Here is a 16,706-nt window from a genome sequence, read left to right on the forward strand (position 1 = left end):
CTGAATAGCGCAGGTTCTGCGGGTCTGATGCGAGCAGAGGACAGACCAAGGCCTGAATAGCGCAGGTGCTGCGGGTCTGAAGCGAGCAGAGGACAGATCACGGCCTGAATAGCACAGGTTCTGCGGGTCTGAAGAGAGCAGAGGACAGACCACGGCCTGAATAGCATAGGAGTTGCGGGTCTGAAGCGAGCAGAGAACAGACCACGGCCTGAATAGCGCAGGTGCTGCGGGTCTGAAGACAGAAGAGGACAGACCACGGCCTAAATAGCGCAGGTTCTGCGGGTCTGAAGGCGAGCAGAGGACAGACCACGGCCTGAATAGCACAGGTGCTGCAGGTCTGAAGCGAGCAGCGGACAGACCACGGCCTGGATAGCACAGGTTCTGCGGGTCTGAAGAGAGCAGAGGACAGACCACGGCCTGAACAACATAGGTGTTGCGGGTCTGAAGCGAGCAGAGGACAGACCATGGCCTGAACAGCGCAGGTGCTGCGGGTTTGAAGCAAGCAGAGGACAGACCACGGCCTGAATAGCACAGGTTCTGTGGGTCTGAAGAGACCAGAGGACAGACCACGGCTTGAATAGCGCAGGCGCTGCGGGTCTGAAGCGAGCAGAGGACAGACCAAGGCCTGAATAGCACAAGTGCTGCGGGTCTGAAGTGAGCAGAGGACAGACCACGGCCTGAATAGCGCAGGTTCTGCGGGTCTGATGCGAGCAGAGGACAGACCACGGCCTGAATAGCACAGGTGCTGCAGGTCTGAAGCGAGCAGCGGACAGACCACGGCCTGGATAGCACAGGTTCTGCGGGTCTGAAGAGAGCAGAGGACAGACCACGGCCTGAACAGCATAGGTGTTGCGGGTCTGAAGCGAACAGAGGACAGACTACGGCCTGAATAGCGCAGGTGCTGCAGGTCTGAAGAGACCAGAGGACAGACCACGGCTTGAATAGCGCAGGCGCTGCGGGTCTGAAGCGAGCAGAGGACAGACCAAGGCCTGAATAGCACAAGTGCTGCGGGTCTGAAGCGAGCAGAGGACGGATCACGGCCTGAATAGCGCAGGTTCTGCGGGTCTGATGCGAGCAGAGGACAGACCACGGCCTGAATAGCGCAGGTGCTGCGGGTCTGAAGAGAGCAGAGGACAGACCAAGGCCTGAATAGCGCAGGTGCTGCGGGTCTGAAGCGAGCAGAGGACAGATCACGGCGTGAATAGCACAGGTTCTGCGGGTCTGAAGAGAGCAGAGGACAGACCACGGCCTGAATAGCATAGGAGTTGCGGATCTGAAGCGAGCAGAGAACAGACCACGGCCTGAATAGCGCAGGTGCTGCGGGTCTGAAGACAGAAGAGGACAGACCATGGCCTAAATAGCGCAGGTTCTGCGGGTCTGAAGGCGAGCAGAGGACAGACCACGGCCTGAATAGCACAGGTACTGCGGGTCTGAAGAGAGCAGAGGACAGACCAAGGCCTGAATAGCGCAGGTGCTGCGGGTCTGAAGTGAGCAGCGGACAGACCACGGCCTGGATAGCACAGGTTCTGCGGGTCTGAAGAGAGCAGAGGACAGACCACGGCCTGAACAGCATAGGTGTTGTGGGTCTGAAGCGAGCAGAGGACAGACCACGGCCTGAACAGCGCAGATGCTGCGGGTTTGAAGCGAGCAGAGGACAGACCACGGCCTGAATAGCGCAAGTGCTGCGGGTCTGAAGCGAGCAGAGGACAGACCACGGCCTGAATAGTGCAGGTGCTGCGGGTCTGAAGCGAGCAGAGGACAGACCATGGCCTGAATAGCGCAGGTGCTGCGGGTCTGAAGAAAGCAGAGGACAGACCACGGCCTGAACAGCGTAGGTGCTGCGGGTTTGAAGCGAGCAGAGGACAGACCACGGCCTGAATAGCGCAGGTGCTGCGGGTCTGAAGTGAGCAGAGGACAGACTACGGCCTGAATAGCGCAGGTGCTGCGGGTCTGAAGAGAGCAGAGGACAGACCACGGTCTGAATAGCGCAGGCGCTGCGGGTCTGAAGCGAGCAGAGGACAGACCATGGCCTGAATAGCGCAGGTGCTGCTGGTCTGAAGAGAGCAAAGGACAGACCACGGCCTGAATAGCGCAGGTGCTGCGGGTCTGATGCGAGCAGAGTACAGACCATGGCCTGAATAGCGCAGGTGCTGCGGGTCTGAAGAGAGCAGAGGACAGACCACGGCCTGAATAGCGCAGGCGCTTCAGGTCTGAAGCGAGCAGAGGACAAACCAAGGACTGAATAGCGCAGGTGCTGCGGGTCTGAAGCGAGCAGAGGACAGACCACGGCCTGAATCGCGCAGTTGCTGCGGGTCTGAAGAGAGCAGAGGACAGACCACGGCCTGAACAGCACAGGTGCTGCGGGTTTGAAGTGAGCAGAGGACAGACTACGGCCTGAATAGCACAGGTGCTGCGGGCTGAAGCGAGGTCAGTTGTCAGAGCTGCTTGTGGACCATGGGCCTAGTAGAACACTGATGCTACTGCAGAAATGAGTTACATTATTATAGCTGTTTGTCGTTTCAGGGCTCGTTTGCACTGATACTGCAGATGAGGAAAGAGGAGCATTGGTAGAGCTGTTTGTTGGTCTGGCGGCTGGCAAAGCACTGATGCTGCAGCATGGGTACACAGTGCTGCAGCTCGGGAAACAAGGTACTTCGGCAGAGCAGTTTGTTGGTCTCAGGGCTGGCGTAACACGGATGTTCCAGCTCAGGAACGAGGGACATAGGATGAGGTGTTTTTTGGCTCGTGGAGCTGGAATATCAATTTTGCCGTAATCCATGAGCTGGGTTGATCTGTATTGTTGGTCAAGAAGGTATTTCTCCAAAGTACATTATGGTGGGTGAAACTTCCTGCATGAGAGGTCAGTAAAATACCAGAATCACTTTATCATTCTCTAGATTCCAGTTCATAGAAATTGTCTTCCATGAGCACCCGTAGGCAATAATATTTTTTTCAAATCTTGTATTTTCAATGATAGGACCACCAAAGGCCCTGATTTTTTATTAGCTTTGGACTATACCATTTCCCGCTGAAAGGCAATATTTCTCCTCATGTGTTCCCATACCTGGCGTGTCACACAGTTTGGTGCTTACTTTCCCTCCATGTTAAAGAACAGTAGATCTTTCAGCACCCAGGTTAATGTGCTGCACAGCTAAATACATAAGGTCCCAATGGCGAGACCGATTGCATTGCAAATGCTTTTTAACGCAGGTATGTGAAAATATTGGGAAAAGCAATAAAATCCGGCATGGTTTCCCTTTTGAAACTTAAACCTACAACAGCAAATACAAGAAGAAATACGTTCAAAAGTATTTGAGCACTTGTTTATAACCTGTGGTCTGAGGACCCCTGGGGGTCTGTATGGCCTACTCGGGGGCTGCACCACTGTTTTACAAAATTAAATATATTAATGAATACATTAAAGCTAATAAAGTATGTACAATTAAAGAAACAAAATTGAAAGTTGTAAAACTTTGTATTGGATTGTGAAGTAAAGCAAATATTTTACTATGTCAGCATATGTTTGGTAATACTTATTTTTAGCTCAAGCCTGGACAGCGCATGCGCTGCTCTGCGAAGCATGCGGTATTCAGGTAGGGACCTGAAGCTCTGCCCACTCTCCGCCCATATTTTTCATTGGCTTGTGTCATTGTCCACTGTAAAGTGTGGCTGTTCATTCGTCAATAGGCTCAGTAGTCCCTCCGCAGTATGCTTTGTCTCATTTTGTAACCTCCCATGGCGACACCCCCTATTACGTGTGTTGTTACTCTGTAGGCTTTAATTACATCCTCCGAGAATTATTTTCTCAAATAGCTTTGTCCTCTCTTCTCGTGCTTTTTTACAAAATTTGATAGTACAAACGCATTTGCACTGCAATAGGTCTCGCATGTGCCAGAGTTTAAACTGTCTTTTATTTACCTGTTTTAAAAACAACACATAAATAAAAGCTATTGTCATTTACAATGCCAATAGCTCAAAGTCTCGTAAATGCGAGACCTATTGCATTGCAAATGCTTGTTGTGTATTGTCTTGAGGTTCAATCATAAAAAAATGGCTTATGCCTGGGGTCCATCTGTCAAGCATCACTCATCGGGGGTTAGACTAACACATTCTGGCAAATTCATTGCATTACCGCTAGGTTCCAGAATGCTCAGGCATATCAGCTAGTTAAGTTGAGAGTAGGTTCTGCTGTCTGATCACAGCCACTCTCACTTTACGCTTCTTCGTGCTCCTTGCTGCCCCATGTATTCAATGAGAATGATGGTTAGGGCTCTGTGCTGATGGCCCTTCCCCCGAATGTGGCTGCAATACTGATTGGATCTGATGCTAGTCTTCAGCCACAGGAAGGCCCGCTTATCTATTGGACGGCTGACATTTGCACCCCTGAACAGGCTCCGCTCCCACAGCCGTGGCCACGGCTATAAACAGCATCGGGAATGGAGCCTGGAGAGAAAGCGGCCAAGCTGTGAGTGACTGCGCAGTGTTACACTGTATACACAGCAGGGAGCACAATAAGGGGGATTTGGGGGGCAGCCAAACCCGCGAGGTCTGCGCCCCCGGGCAGATTGGGAGGGGGAGGGAGTGGCCGGTACAGGCCATTTTGTGCACTGGGTTACATTGGGGGTTGCCCAATTGTAGCTAAAGTACTTTTGTAGCCCAACGGCTATAATAAGGGTCCTGTCTGGCTCCCAGCCACCATTTTAGGTTTGGTGACCTGGTGGCTGGGAACGTTAGTGGTAGCGTAGTGTTTTTTCTGGTAGCCTTTCTTGAGGTGTTAGTTTGATTAGGCTCGAATTATTGCGATTTGGTTTCAGTCTTTCAATAGTAGATTCAATTGTGAGGTTGTCTGGCAAAGATTACCACGTGTTGGAAGCGGTCTGTTTGTTGAGCGAGGCCGGCCAGCTTGACCTCTTGTTGCCAGGGGCCTCAGGGAGCGCTCGCCCTGCAAGTCGTGCGTCCGCGGGGGTGGCAGCCGCCTCCTGCTCGTCCCCCAAGAGGGCAAGGAAGGCTCAGGTGAGTGACCAGGGCTGCGGGGGTAAGGAGGGTGCAGTCCTTTCGGTCGTGTCTGCGCCACAGCGTTGCGTGAGCGGGGAGGCTGCAGCGGGGAGGCAGGGGGAGGGGCCCACCAGGGTCGAGAGTCTCCCCGGCCGGGTCTCCCAAGGCACGGGGCCGCTCTTATGTCAGGAGAGCGGCCCCGCTGGTGCACATTCAACCGGAGCCTCCTGTTGTGGGAGAGGCTCAGATGAGAAAGGTTGGGGGCGGGGCCCGCCAGAGGAGCGAGTCACCGCCTGGCTCCCCGGTCGGGTCCCCAGGCGGTGGTGTGCCGCGGGGGAGGGGCGGAAAGGGGGCCCTGGAGTCCGCAAGGGTTGGAAAAACAAAAGAGTGAGGGAAAAAGAGAAAACTGGAGGTTCTGGGTTTTACAGCCCACTGTGAGGTAGGCGAGAGGGCTGGGGATGCTACAGGTTTGGGGGGCATGAGGGCCACATAGGGCTACAGTCTGAGGGCACAGGGGGGGTCTTGAGCTGGGTTTCCGGCCCACTACAGCGGGGCGAGTGGGGGAGGTAGAGGACGTGCGAGGGGCTTGGGGGGGGGGGGGGGTAGAGGTTTCCCCTGGGACGGCAGGGGCTGGGAGGGGGGTGGGGGGCAAGGGCTCCCTGGTTGTTGGAGGAGGAGGGTGATTGCTTGCCTGATGAGCTGGAATCAGCTGGGGGCAGGATTGGGAGGGCCTGGACATTTTCTCATCCTGCGGTGAGGAGGTGAGGGGGTTGGATAGGGTGGACCAGTTGGACGCTTATATGGCGCAGGGCAGTTCCCTGGGTCTGAAGCAAGGGAGTGTGGGGGCCAGCAGGGAGATGGGGTGGGGCCTGGGTAGGGGGTCTTTAGGTGCCGGGGCAAGGCCCACCTGGGCTGGGGGACCTGCTGGTTTGGAGTGGAGCGATGAGGAAGAAGAGGGGGGTTAGGGGGAGTCTTTAGACCTTAGCAAAGGGGACGTGCCTGGGCGGCATGTACTTTAGGGGTTGTTAGGAAGAGGGATTGGGAGGGGAAGGGCAGGGAAGGTAGGCCCAGCACACCAGACCAGTCCTTTTTATTCCAGGCAGTGGAGCAACAGCTGGGAGCGGCTCTGAAACACAGAGGAGAAGGGAGGGTGGAGCCTCGCGCAGCGCACCCAGTACCGGCGTGGGATCGCGACGTGGCTGGCACAAGTAGGACCCGAGCGGTCTCACTGGCCCCAACACCCCACGGTCCACGGGGCAGCGAGGACACAGGAGCGCAGGTGGAAAATGTGTTGGTGGGCCCAGAAGAGTGCAATCTGCACCTCCGGTTGAGAGAAAAGGGGGATACGGGGAGCCTGAGGAGTTAGATTACGAGGAAGACAGCTTGGAAGAGGGCGAAGTACGGGGAAGTGAGGCAAGAGGTGCGGGGGGCCGAGTAGTGGTTCTTCTAGTGTTTTGCAGGTCTCACTGAGCCCGACAGAGCCTACGGGGCGGACGTCGAGGTTAGCAGAATCTACATCTCACTTGGCAAGGTCTTAGAGCCAGGTAAAAAGCGGGATGGAGGGGTGAAACCAACTATGGAATCAGTGGGGATTGGAGGGGGGAGGGAGAAGGGGAGGAAGGGGGGAGGAGGAACGGGGGAGATTATGAAGAGGCAAGTATGTCTTGGATGTAGGCGCGGGTACAGATGACGCGGGTACGGCGTCAGTAAGTGCAGTTGCAGACACTAAGATTGAAAGCGATGCAGTTACAACAAAGACAGTCGGGATGGATGACAAGTTAGAGAGCAAAGAGTTAAAAATAAAACGATTGCCTTATATGGGCGTAGCCAAACCGCTGGGGGCAGACCTAATGTTGGCCACTAAAGAGCGGATATGGAAGGGTGAGTATGTGGAGATGTTCAAACTGCTGCACAGGGAAGTGCGCGTGAAAGAGGGATTAAAATAGGAGGAATATGAATGGCCAAGCGGACAAGGGTGCCTCTCACCATTGAGAACTGGACAGCGGCCTTTTTAATTTACGTCAGCGTGTACTGTGAAAAATACCCAGAGAGGTGTGTGGCGCTGTTTAAGTATATGGATGTGATTCGCAAAGCTCAGATCACTGGGGGTGGATACCTATGCGCTCAGTACGATGACATTTTTAGGGCACACATGGCATGGGACGCTGAGGCAAAATGGGGGGAGTCAGATACAGATTTGTGGCAGCATACAATGGGGGCATCCTGGGCAGTGAAGACTATCTTCACAGCCAGAGAGCTACCGCTCGTTTATCGGCCCTTTCAGGGGCGACCCACCCAGGCGGGGTGGGGGGTACAGGCAGAGGGCAGACAGGATCAGGAGGGGCCTGCTGGGATTTCAATAAGTTTTTTAATATTACGGGGGTTGGGCCTGTACTAACACCCAAACTGGGCCACAATACTACTTTACAACAAGAGGTTGTTTCGGCGTGCGTTGCGATTATTGCATTCAACAAACCACTTTGACAACTAAAGTGGTTGGGTGTATTTATTTCACCTTTCTATTTTTCATTCAATTATATGATGCATTGACCATTCAAGTCCTATCATACAGAAAGACAATACATTTTTAGAAACATTCAACACTACATCAAAAATAATTACAGCATATATGTTATTCAGCACATAAATGACCAAAAGAGAGCGAAACATTACAAAAACTGACAAACAAAGAGGTAGACCAGTCCTACACCTGAAACAAGAATAATGGCGGCACTAATTATTTGCTGGTTCACAATCTAACAGCCTGCCATGCACAGCTAGCTAAAACAACAATTACACCAGGCAAAGTTGCCTTGTTTGTACACTGCGTCAGTCAGTAAATTGATGGCGATTGCAGCTAGCTGGAGTCGGTCGACGCGTTTCAAAACCCTACTTTCTTTTTGGGTTCTCCTCAGGACCAGGACAGGTCAAACACTGAAATAAAATTTGAATCAGCTAAGAGTCTCTGTATCCCAATGACCAAGAGCCCTATGGTTAAGAGAGTATTTTATTCTTACCATTCGGGGGTATTGATCCCGGGTGTTGTATTTAACTTTGAATACCATGCAGGGTCGATTAATGTAGAGAAATACTAAAAAAAAATAGAAAAGTTGGAGCATTTACCAAATTGTGAACCAACTATCTCTTTTGTAGGTGCACTGTATTAAAACGTCACTGGTGATCAATTGCTGTAATTGACACCACAGTTATTGTTTAACTTGCCTTTAATATATCTAGAGAATTGCCAAATGCCGATTCCAGAAGTAATTTTTAATATGTGATGTTAGTAGGAGCTTATAAAGCACACGGTCACCAGATAGGTTTCATGGCGCTGATCGTTTAATGTGTTGCAGCGGGGAGAGCTAAGCGTAGGTTTGCATATACAGCCAAGTCTTGAGAGCCTTTCGAAAACCCCATCAAGTTATCCTGCATCCTGATGTCCAATGGTAAAGAGTTCCAAAGACTCGGGGCTAGGTAGGAGAACCTGCACCCTCCTTGGCGTTTGAGCTTGAAGACTGGGATAGTTAGAAGTCTGAGATGGGCAGATCGTAGATTACGGCATGGGACATGTTTAACAATCAGGTGACTGATAAATTTGGGGCTCCTACAGTGCAAGGCCTTGAAAATCAGACATCCGGTCTTGAAAGCTGCACATTGGGCGATGGGTAGCCAGTGCAGTTTGGCTAACAGGGGGCTGGCAGATAGCCATTTAGGTTGTTTGAATATCAGTCTCACTGCCTGGTTTTGTACTATTTGTAGACGCTTGAGTAGATACACAGGCAGACCGAGATAGATGGAGTTGGAAAAATCGAGGCGCCACAGTACGAGAGAAATCACTGCCTGAATGAGGGCCGAATGAGTCAACAAGTGGGCAATTTTTCTTATTTTCCTCAGTTGAAAGACGCATGAGGAGACCACCGACCTGTCCCCTGAGAGAGAGGTCAGAGTTTAGGGTGACTCCCAGGCTTTTCACTGAGGAAGATGGAGTGGGGGGTGGTCCAAGATCATTAGGCCAGAAGTGTGAGCCCCACTTGATCTCGCTCCTTCCCGGCAAGACTAATTCTGTCTTGCCGGGATTGAGTTTAAGATGGTTGAGGTTCATTCATTGCTGGATGTGAAGCATGGTGGCTTGGAATTCTAGAGCGGAGTCTGGGGAGTCCAATGTGAAGATGAGTTGAAGATCGTCCGCATAATTGAAGGTGGTTATCTTCCTGCTTTTTAAGGAGTTAATCAAGGGCTTTAGGTAAAGATTGAATAGGTGGGGGGAGAGGGACGAGCCCTGGGGGACACCGCAAGAGGTGGCGGTCATAGGAGCAGTAAAAGGGCCAAGACGGACTGCTTGAGTTCTGCCGTCGAGGAAGGACTTGATCCAACTGTATGCAGAGCCCTGTATGCCAGCCTGTTCGACACGGGCCAACAAGATGTTATGGTCGACCGTGTCGAACGCGGCCGGCAGATCCAAAAGTACAAGGGCTTGAGGGACTCCCTTGTCTGCGTTTGCTCTCAGTGTGTCCAGTACTGCGAGGATAACCGACTCAGTAGAATGGGCGGGTCGAAAACCAGCTTGATTAGGTTCAAGGTGTTCAGGCTGGTCTACAAAGTTAGAGAGGGACTTATCGACGTGGGCCTCGAGAATCTTGGCTAGATAGGGAAGAAGGGAAATGGGGCGTTAGTTTGAAGGATTCAGTGGGCCAGCCCCTGTTTTTTTAATAAAGGGACCACTATCATGTTCTTGAAGGAGGTGGGGACCTTACCTTGGAGAAGTGATTTGTTAAGAAAGGGAAGCACGCTGTGAGGAAGAGTGGACAATGCGTCCTTTAGAATATTTGGAGGGCAGCAATTATTAGGGGAACCAGATTTGACCCGAGCCAGCAATTCTAAGAGAGTCTGGGGGCAAATGGCGGGGAAATGGTCCATGGTAATAGGGTTGGTTGGCAAGGTGAGCGGGTCATCCATACCTGGGGAAGTAGGGATGCTGGCTTTGATAATGGAGATTTTATCCAGAAAGTAGGTATTCAGGGAGTTACACAGATCTTGAGTGGGTGTCTGATGGGGTGGGTTCTTTCGGTATTGCAGAGGTCATTGACTATGGTGAAGATTTCTTAAGATTTGTTCTGGGCGTTTAGTATTCTGGCCGAGAAGTAGGTCGCTTTGGCTTCCCGTATATCTCTTTTATATTGCTTACGTGCTAAAGAGAACTGTAATTTGTCCTCCATGGTGTATTTTAGCCTCCATTTTCTTTCTTTCTTTCTGACGGAGCTCGAGCTTTTGTTTTTTCAGCTCGGTAGAGAACCATTTATGAGCATCTGTGTGTCAAGTGCGTGTGAATTTAGTGAGTGGGGCATGAGTATTGCAAGCCTTTAATAGCCATTCCGAGATGTTATCGTCCATTATGTTAACGTCTGGGTTAAAGGTGGGTATAGACCTGGCTAAGGAGTCTATGAATCCCAATTTGTCAATGGACGTCCATTTCCTAGTTATGCCTCCGCCAGTTAAAGGAATCTTAATCTTAGGGTTGGTGGTGATTGTAAAGTTGATTAAGTGATGGTCAGACCAAATGCATGGTGAGATAGTAGGCGTTGATATTGTAACGTTTGAGGACCAAATTTGGTCCAAGGTATGTCCTTTTGTATGGGTGGGGAAGGATATGTGTTGAGTGAGGTTTAGGTTGGAAAGTAGTTCCGATAATTCTGCAGCATGCGGTCCACCCATGGCGTAATTGAACCAGTAGTTCAGGTCACCTATAAGCATGACCCTTGTGTAATTAGTGGCAAGGTTGGCCATTTGTTCGCTTAAGGAGAGCGGGAAGGCGGGCATCGCCTGAGGGGGGCAGTAGATTAGCACGAAGATGACAGAGCCAGCCGTGGCATCTAACTTGATGACTAAGTTCTCCACCTCAGGGAGGCTAAGAGGAGTAAGGGCGGTAAACTCATGGTCTTTGTGAATGATAGCGGCTACTCCAACACCGCTTTTTCCCGGGGGTCGATTTGCCGCTGGGATGTAGTATTCTGCTGGGAGTGCCGCTAAGATGTCTGGGGCGGAGTCTTGGGTAAGCCATGTTTCTGTGATCAGAAGGACATCTGGTTTCTCAAAGCTGAGTACCAAGAAGATGTTGAGTTGGTGTTTAACCAAGGAGCGAGTGATAAGGTAAATAATGGGCAGAGTGGTCTGATTAGAGGTTTTTGGAATAGCAGTGAAAGGGTGATAGGGGCTTGGAGTGAGGGGAGCTACATGGTAGCACTCTTCTGAGTATATGCTGTTTTCCCTAATACGTTGTAAGTAATCCGATTGAGGGAGGAGCGATGGTTGGCTAGTGATCGAAGTTTCTCCGAAGAGCATTTAATAATTTGGCCATAGTTTGTGACCCCTGGTCCCGGCCGGGCGCGGCTGGGTGCAGACGGGCTTGCCTTTGGCGCGCCGCAGGCACGCCCACTGCGCACGTCCGCTGCGCTCCCGCGCTGAGGCGAGCATTTGTACCTGGGCCCCGCCTCTGGCTCTGCCTCCTTATGGCCGATTGGCTAGAGACCTGGGGAGGGGAGTGCACAGAGGAGTTTACACTGGGTGATCGAGCAAGTCAACAGTGAGTCTGAAATAACTTTGAGCAGTTCAATGCGCCACAGTTTTACAATTTTTAAAAAAAGATTTCTATTTCAGCGCACTACTCGCCGCAGCTCCGTGCAACAAACAACAATATATCTATAAAATTGCCAAATGCCGATTCCAGAAGTAATTTTTAATCAAGCATTGTCTGAAGACGAGCATTCGAGGCCGCCTGTAAGACATAAACGGTTAGCACACATTGGGGTTAATTATTGAAATCAAATGGCCTTTGTGTGCAGTGTTGATAATAATGATAACGGGAACATACCTCCCTGGGAATGGTTAAAGCATGGGTGGTGCCCTCGTAGCATACAAAAGGACCCATCTCCCCCAAGCCAACCTGTAGGCCTTTGAGGTACCTGGAGCCAGATGACTCCTTAATGAGCTTTGAAGTCTCTGAAGATAAACCCGACATTTGCCAGGCTCTCCCGAAATCGACCAAGCCATTAGCCTTAAATGACCCTGAAGAACCAACTCGTGGAAATCTCCTGAAGCGTTGGTTAGCAAATCCGGCACATCTGGAAGAAGTACCAGATCGGCAATCAACATTTCCGTAACATCTGGGTACCAAACCTGAGACGTCCAAAAAGGGGTTATTAAGACAAAGTCTGCCCTTTCCTGTTTCACCTTTAACAGAACCCTTTGAATCAGAGCAAACGGGGGAAATGCGTAACAACGATACTTGACGCAAATCTGCAGAAATGCGCCCACCGCTTCTGCAGCTGGGTCCGGCCTCCAACTGAAAAACCTCAGAGTCTTGTGCATTCAGTTGCAAAAAGATTCAATTCGAAAGGGTCCCATTTTTTTCTCAACGCTAAGACAATTCCCCTATTTAGTCTCCAATCACTGAAGTCCTTCAGTTGCCTTGAATTCCAATCAACAATGGAATTGCTCACCCCCGGTAAGTATTGAGCTAGAGCCATGATGTTTTTGCTCAGGCAAAAATGCCAAAACTCCTTTGCCAAATCCGCTAAAGCCTTCTAACAAGGACCCCCTAGTTTGTTGACATACATTACCACAGAAATGTTGTCCATCTTTAGGAGAACACAACATTTGCCCTGATCTCTTGCAAAACTCTTCACTGCAAAAGAACATGCCAACAACTCTAGATAGTTGATATGCATTTTCCTCTTTTGACCTGTCCACTTTCCTCCAGTAGTCAATGAGCCACACCTGGCTCCCCAACCCTGAAGGCTGGCATCTGATTCTATAATCATGTCTCGGACCAAAGATTGCCCTCCCATTCCATGCCTCGAGATTTTCTAACCACCATGCCAGCTCCTCCCGAGTCTCTGCATTTATCTGAACTTTCTGAGAATAGCTCACCCCTCTGTTGAGATTCATTGTCCTCAACCTCTGAAGGGCTTGATAATGTAAAGGAGCCGGAAAAACTGCTTGAATCGAAGCTGTAAGAAGTCCTATAACTCTTGCTACCTGCCTCAAGGGAACCCACTCGCTCGATAGAACCTTCCGCACCTCCCTGAGAATTTTCCTGACCTTCTCCATCGGTAATTTCAAGACACAATCCAAGGTCCAAATCTGAAAACCCAGGAAAACAGACTCCTGACTGGGTACTAAGCCTGACTTCTTCCTGTTTACTATGAAGCCCAAATCCTCTATCTCTCTGACTGCCAAAGACGTATTTTACTGAGCTTGCTCCTTGTTCTCCGACATTATAAGAATGTCATCCAAATAAATGATCAACCTTATCCCCCTTGATCTTAACCATGCCACAATGGGACGCATCACCTTCGTGAAACACCAAGGTGCGGAAGTCAAACCGGAAGGGAGGCTCTTGAATCTCCACATGGTCCCTTGCCATTTGAACTTTAAGAGGTCCTTTTGTTCTACACAAACTGGAATAGTTAAGTAAGCATCTTTGAGATCCAGGCGAGTTAACCAATCTCCCTTCCTCAAGATGTCTCTTAGCATATGAATACCTTTTCTTTTTTTTTTTAATCATATAGCATAACATTTTGTAGTATGGACACAGCATGCCGCCTACAACCCAACAGGGCCGGCCGCGTGAAAACATAGAGTCAGAACAGCCCGACACTCCCCAAAAACAGCTCAAAAAAACAATCAGTGGCACCCCATTATAAAAAAATACCATAGACCATTGAGGAGGGGTACGATTGTCACACACACATTGGGTCCAGACCCCCGCCAGCACACACGCCCAGAGGCCATGCCCCCCGGTACATCTACACCCACGCCAGTTGCACACTCCCACACCAACATTAGGCCACAGAGGCCCACACTGTCCACACAAGCAGAAGGGACCCGGCAACAGGGGCCCGCACCTCCACCCCCAATCCCACACGGCCCCGGCGCTCAGTCAGCTCAGGATGTAGAAGCAGCAGCAGTACTCTGTGTCAGAGGGGTCCGAAGCAGGTACCCCCGTAAAGGGTCCCACATGTCCTTGGGTTTGGAGGCGACTGGCAGAAGGTCCGCATATAAAGTTAGTTCTTCCTGCCAGTGGATCAGATCCTCCAGCCAGCCCTTGAACTTAGGGGCACGTCCCCTCCCCCATCTGCAGGCCACCTTACGCTTGGCCATGAGAAGGCAAAAAGAGGCGAATCTTCTATGAGGAGCCGGAATGCTCTCCGTACATCCCAAAATACCCATTTGTGGGGCCGGCGGCAGAGGGGATCAATCATTTTCCCAACCGCGTCAAATATCAGAGACCAAAAAGCATACACCGAGGGGCATGCCCACGCCAGATGCAGTATATCCGCATCCTCAGCCCCGCATCGATCGCACTTAGTGTCCTCCTTCAGCCCAAACCGATGCAGTTTCACGGGGGTGTAGCAGTAACATTGAATGAACTTATAGTGCGTGACACGGAGCCTGCTGTTAGCGGACACTTGCTCTGTCTGCTTGCAGCTAAAGAGCCATTCACGGTCAGTCAATGGTTGTCCCAGCTCCTCCTCCCATTTGCCACGCGCAGCGCACTGCGCATATTCCGTCCCAGAGTATATTGACCGGTATAGGGCCGACACCAGATGAGAGGCAGTCGCGGCCCGCATCACTGCATGTAACTGGGGCGATGTCGCCGGTTCTAACGGATAGTCCGGAGTGATGGCCTGAACTCCAGCTCAAAGCCTGATATACAGGAAGGTTTCCATTGTGGTGGGTGGAGGGTCCGAGCAAAGCTGTTGCAACGTGATGAATCTGCCATCTCTATATAGGTCCCCCCACATATGTAGCCCTCTATGCTGCTTCAGTACGTTAAAAACTCCTTCCTGCAAAAGAGGCATGCGGGGGTGGTACACGAGCGGGAGCAGCAGGGAGTACAACAAAGGCACTCCTGTCCGTTTCACAATCCACTCCCAAGCGCGGCCCGTGCATTCCACAGTGTCGGGGCTGCGGTCTCGATAGTAGGTGTGCCGCCACAATGCCCCAGCCAGCGGTACGGGGTCAGCAAGCCAATGCTCCGCGGCCACATGCGCTGTGTACCGCGGACCGCTCATCCAATAATGCACATAATGGGCCTGGGCGCACTGATAATATAATTCAAAATTGGGCAGGTCTAAGCCACCTTCCGCATATGGTCGAGCCAGAACGTCCCACTTGATACGGGCATGCTTCCCTCCCCACACAAGCCGCAACAGTTCAGTGCGCAGGGCAGCAAAAAATACCCTTCCCGGATGATAGGGGATATTCGTGAAGAAGTATAGCATTTTCGGCAGGATCACCATTTTGATCAGGGATATTCTGTCCGCAAGGGACAGAGGCAAGGCAATCCAGCGTGTAATAGTGTCTTTCAGTGCCTCAATCGCCCGCCCATATTTGTCTCTCATGAGTTCCTCCCGATCCGCAGAGATCTGCACCCCAAGGTACTTTACGGTAGAATCGCACCACTCTAACGGAAAGTCAGTATGGAATCGCGATACGGCCGAAGTAAGCGGGAAAATCTGGGACTTAGCCCAATTAATGTGAATACCCGAGAGTCCCCCGAACATAACAAACTCCCTCAGCAGCGGATTTAAATTAGTCTGAGGGTCTTTTACGTAGATGGTCATGTCGTCCGCGTAGAGCGAAATGAGTATGGGACGTAAGGGGCAACTAAGCTCCTTGTCCCGGTGATACTGCCGCACCCGCGCCGCCAATGGCTCCACAGCAAGCGCAAATAACAATGGCGACAGCGGACACCCCTGTCTGGTACCCCGGGAGAGTGGTATGGCGGTAGAGGTGTGCCCATTTATCATTACTTTAGCTACTGGTGCGGTATACAGCAATCGTATCAAAGCAGAGAAGCCCACCGGGATCCCCATGTTGCGCAGAACCGCGTGGAGATAATCCCACTCAATTGAATCGAACGCCTTAGTGGCGTCCAAAAAAACGGCAGCCAAGGGGAGGTGCGGAGCAACCTGATGCATGATAGAGAAGAGAGTGCGCAAATTATGAGACGTCACTCTCCCAGGGATGAAACCAGCCTGGTCCGGCAACACCAGCTTATCCATGAGGAGATTCAATCGATTCGCTATCATTTTAGTTAAGATTTTGAGGTCTACATTGATTAACGATAGGGGCCTGTAGGAATCACACTTGTCAGGGGGTTTCCCAGGCTTCAACAGAGATATAATTAGGGCCTCCCTCATTGTGGCGGGCAATACCTGCGCCTCCAGCGCTTCCGAGTAGACCTCTAACAACACCGGTGCAAGCTGGTCAACATATAATTTATAGAAGTCAGCCGGCAGGCCATCGGATCCGGGCGCCTTCCCCGCGGGCAACTGGGCGATTGCGTCGCCAATCTCCTCCAGCATAAATGGGGCAGCAAGAAACTCCGTTTGCCTCCCACTAAGATACCCCAAGGTTATGTCCCCAAAGAAGGCAGCAAAGTCCGCCGTATTCACCCCTTTAGTCGTATACAGTGATTCGTAGAATGCAGTAAAAGTATTCAGAATCTCTAAGCCATCTCTGTGTCTATCCCCCTGCGCATCCTCTATTTCCAGCACATAATTAGTGTACCGTGGTTGCCTAATGTCGCGGGCCAGAGCGCGCCCTGGCCTGCCCCCTCGCCATATCGTCAGGCAGTAACATATTGCCCCCTAAACCTTGCCTCCCGGTCCGCCGTGGAAGTGTATTCTGTAATGGTGTCGCGCAAT

Source organism: Triturus cristatus, chromosome 6 (assembly GCF_964204655.1).
Source record: "Triturus cristatus chromosome 6, aTriCri1.1, whole genome shotgun sequence".
In the NCBI taxonomy this organism is placed as follows: Eukaryota; Metazoa; Chordata; class Amphibia; order Caudata; family Salamandridae; genus Triturus; species Triturus cristatus.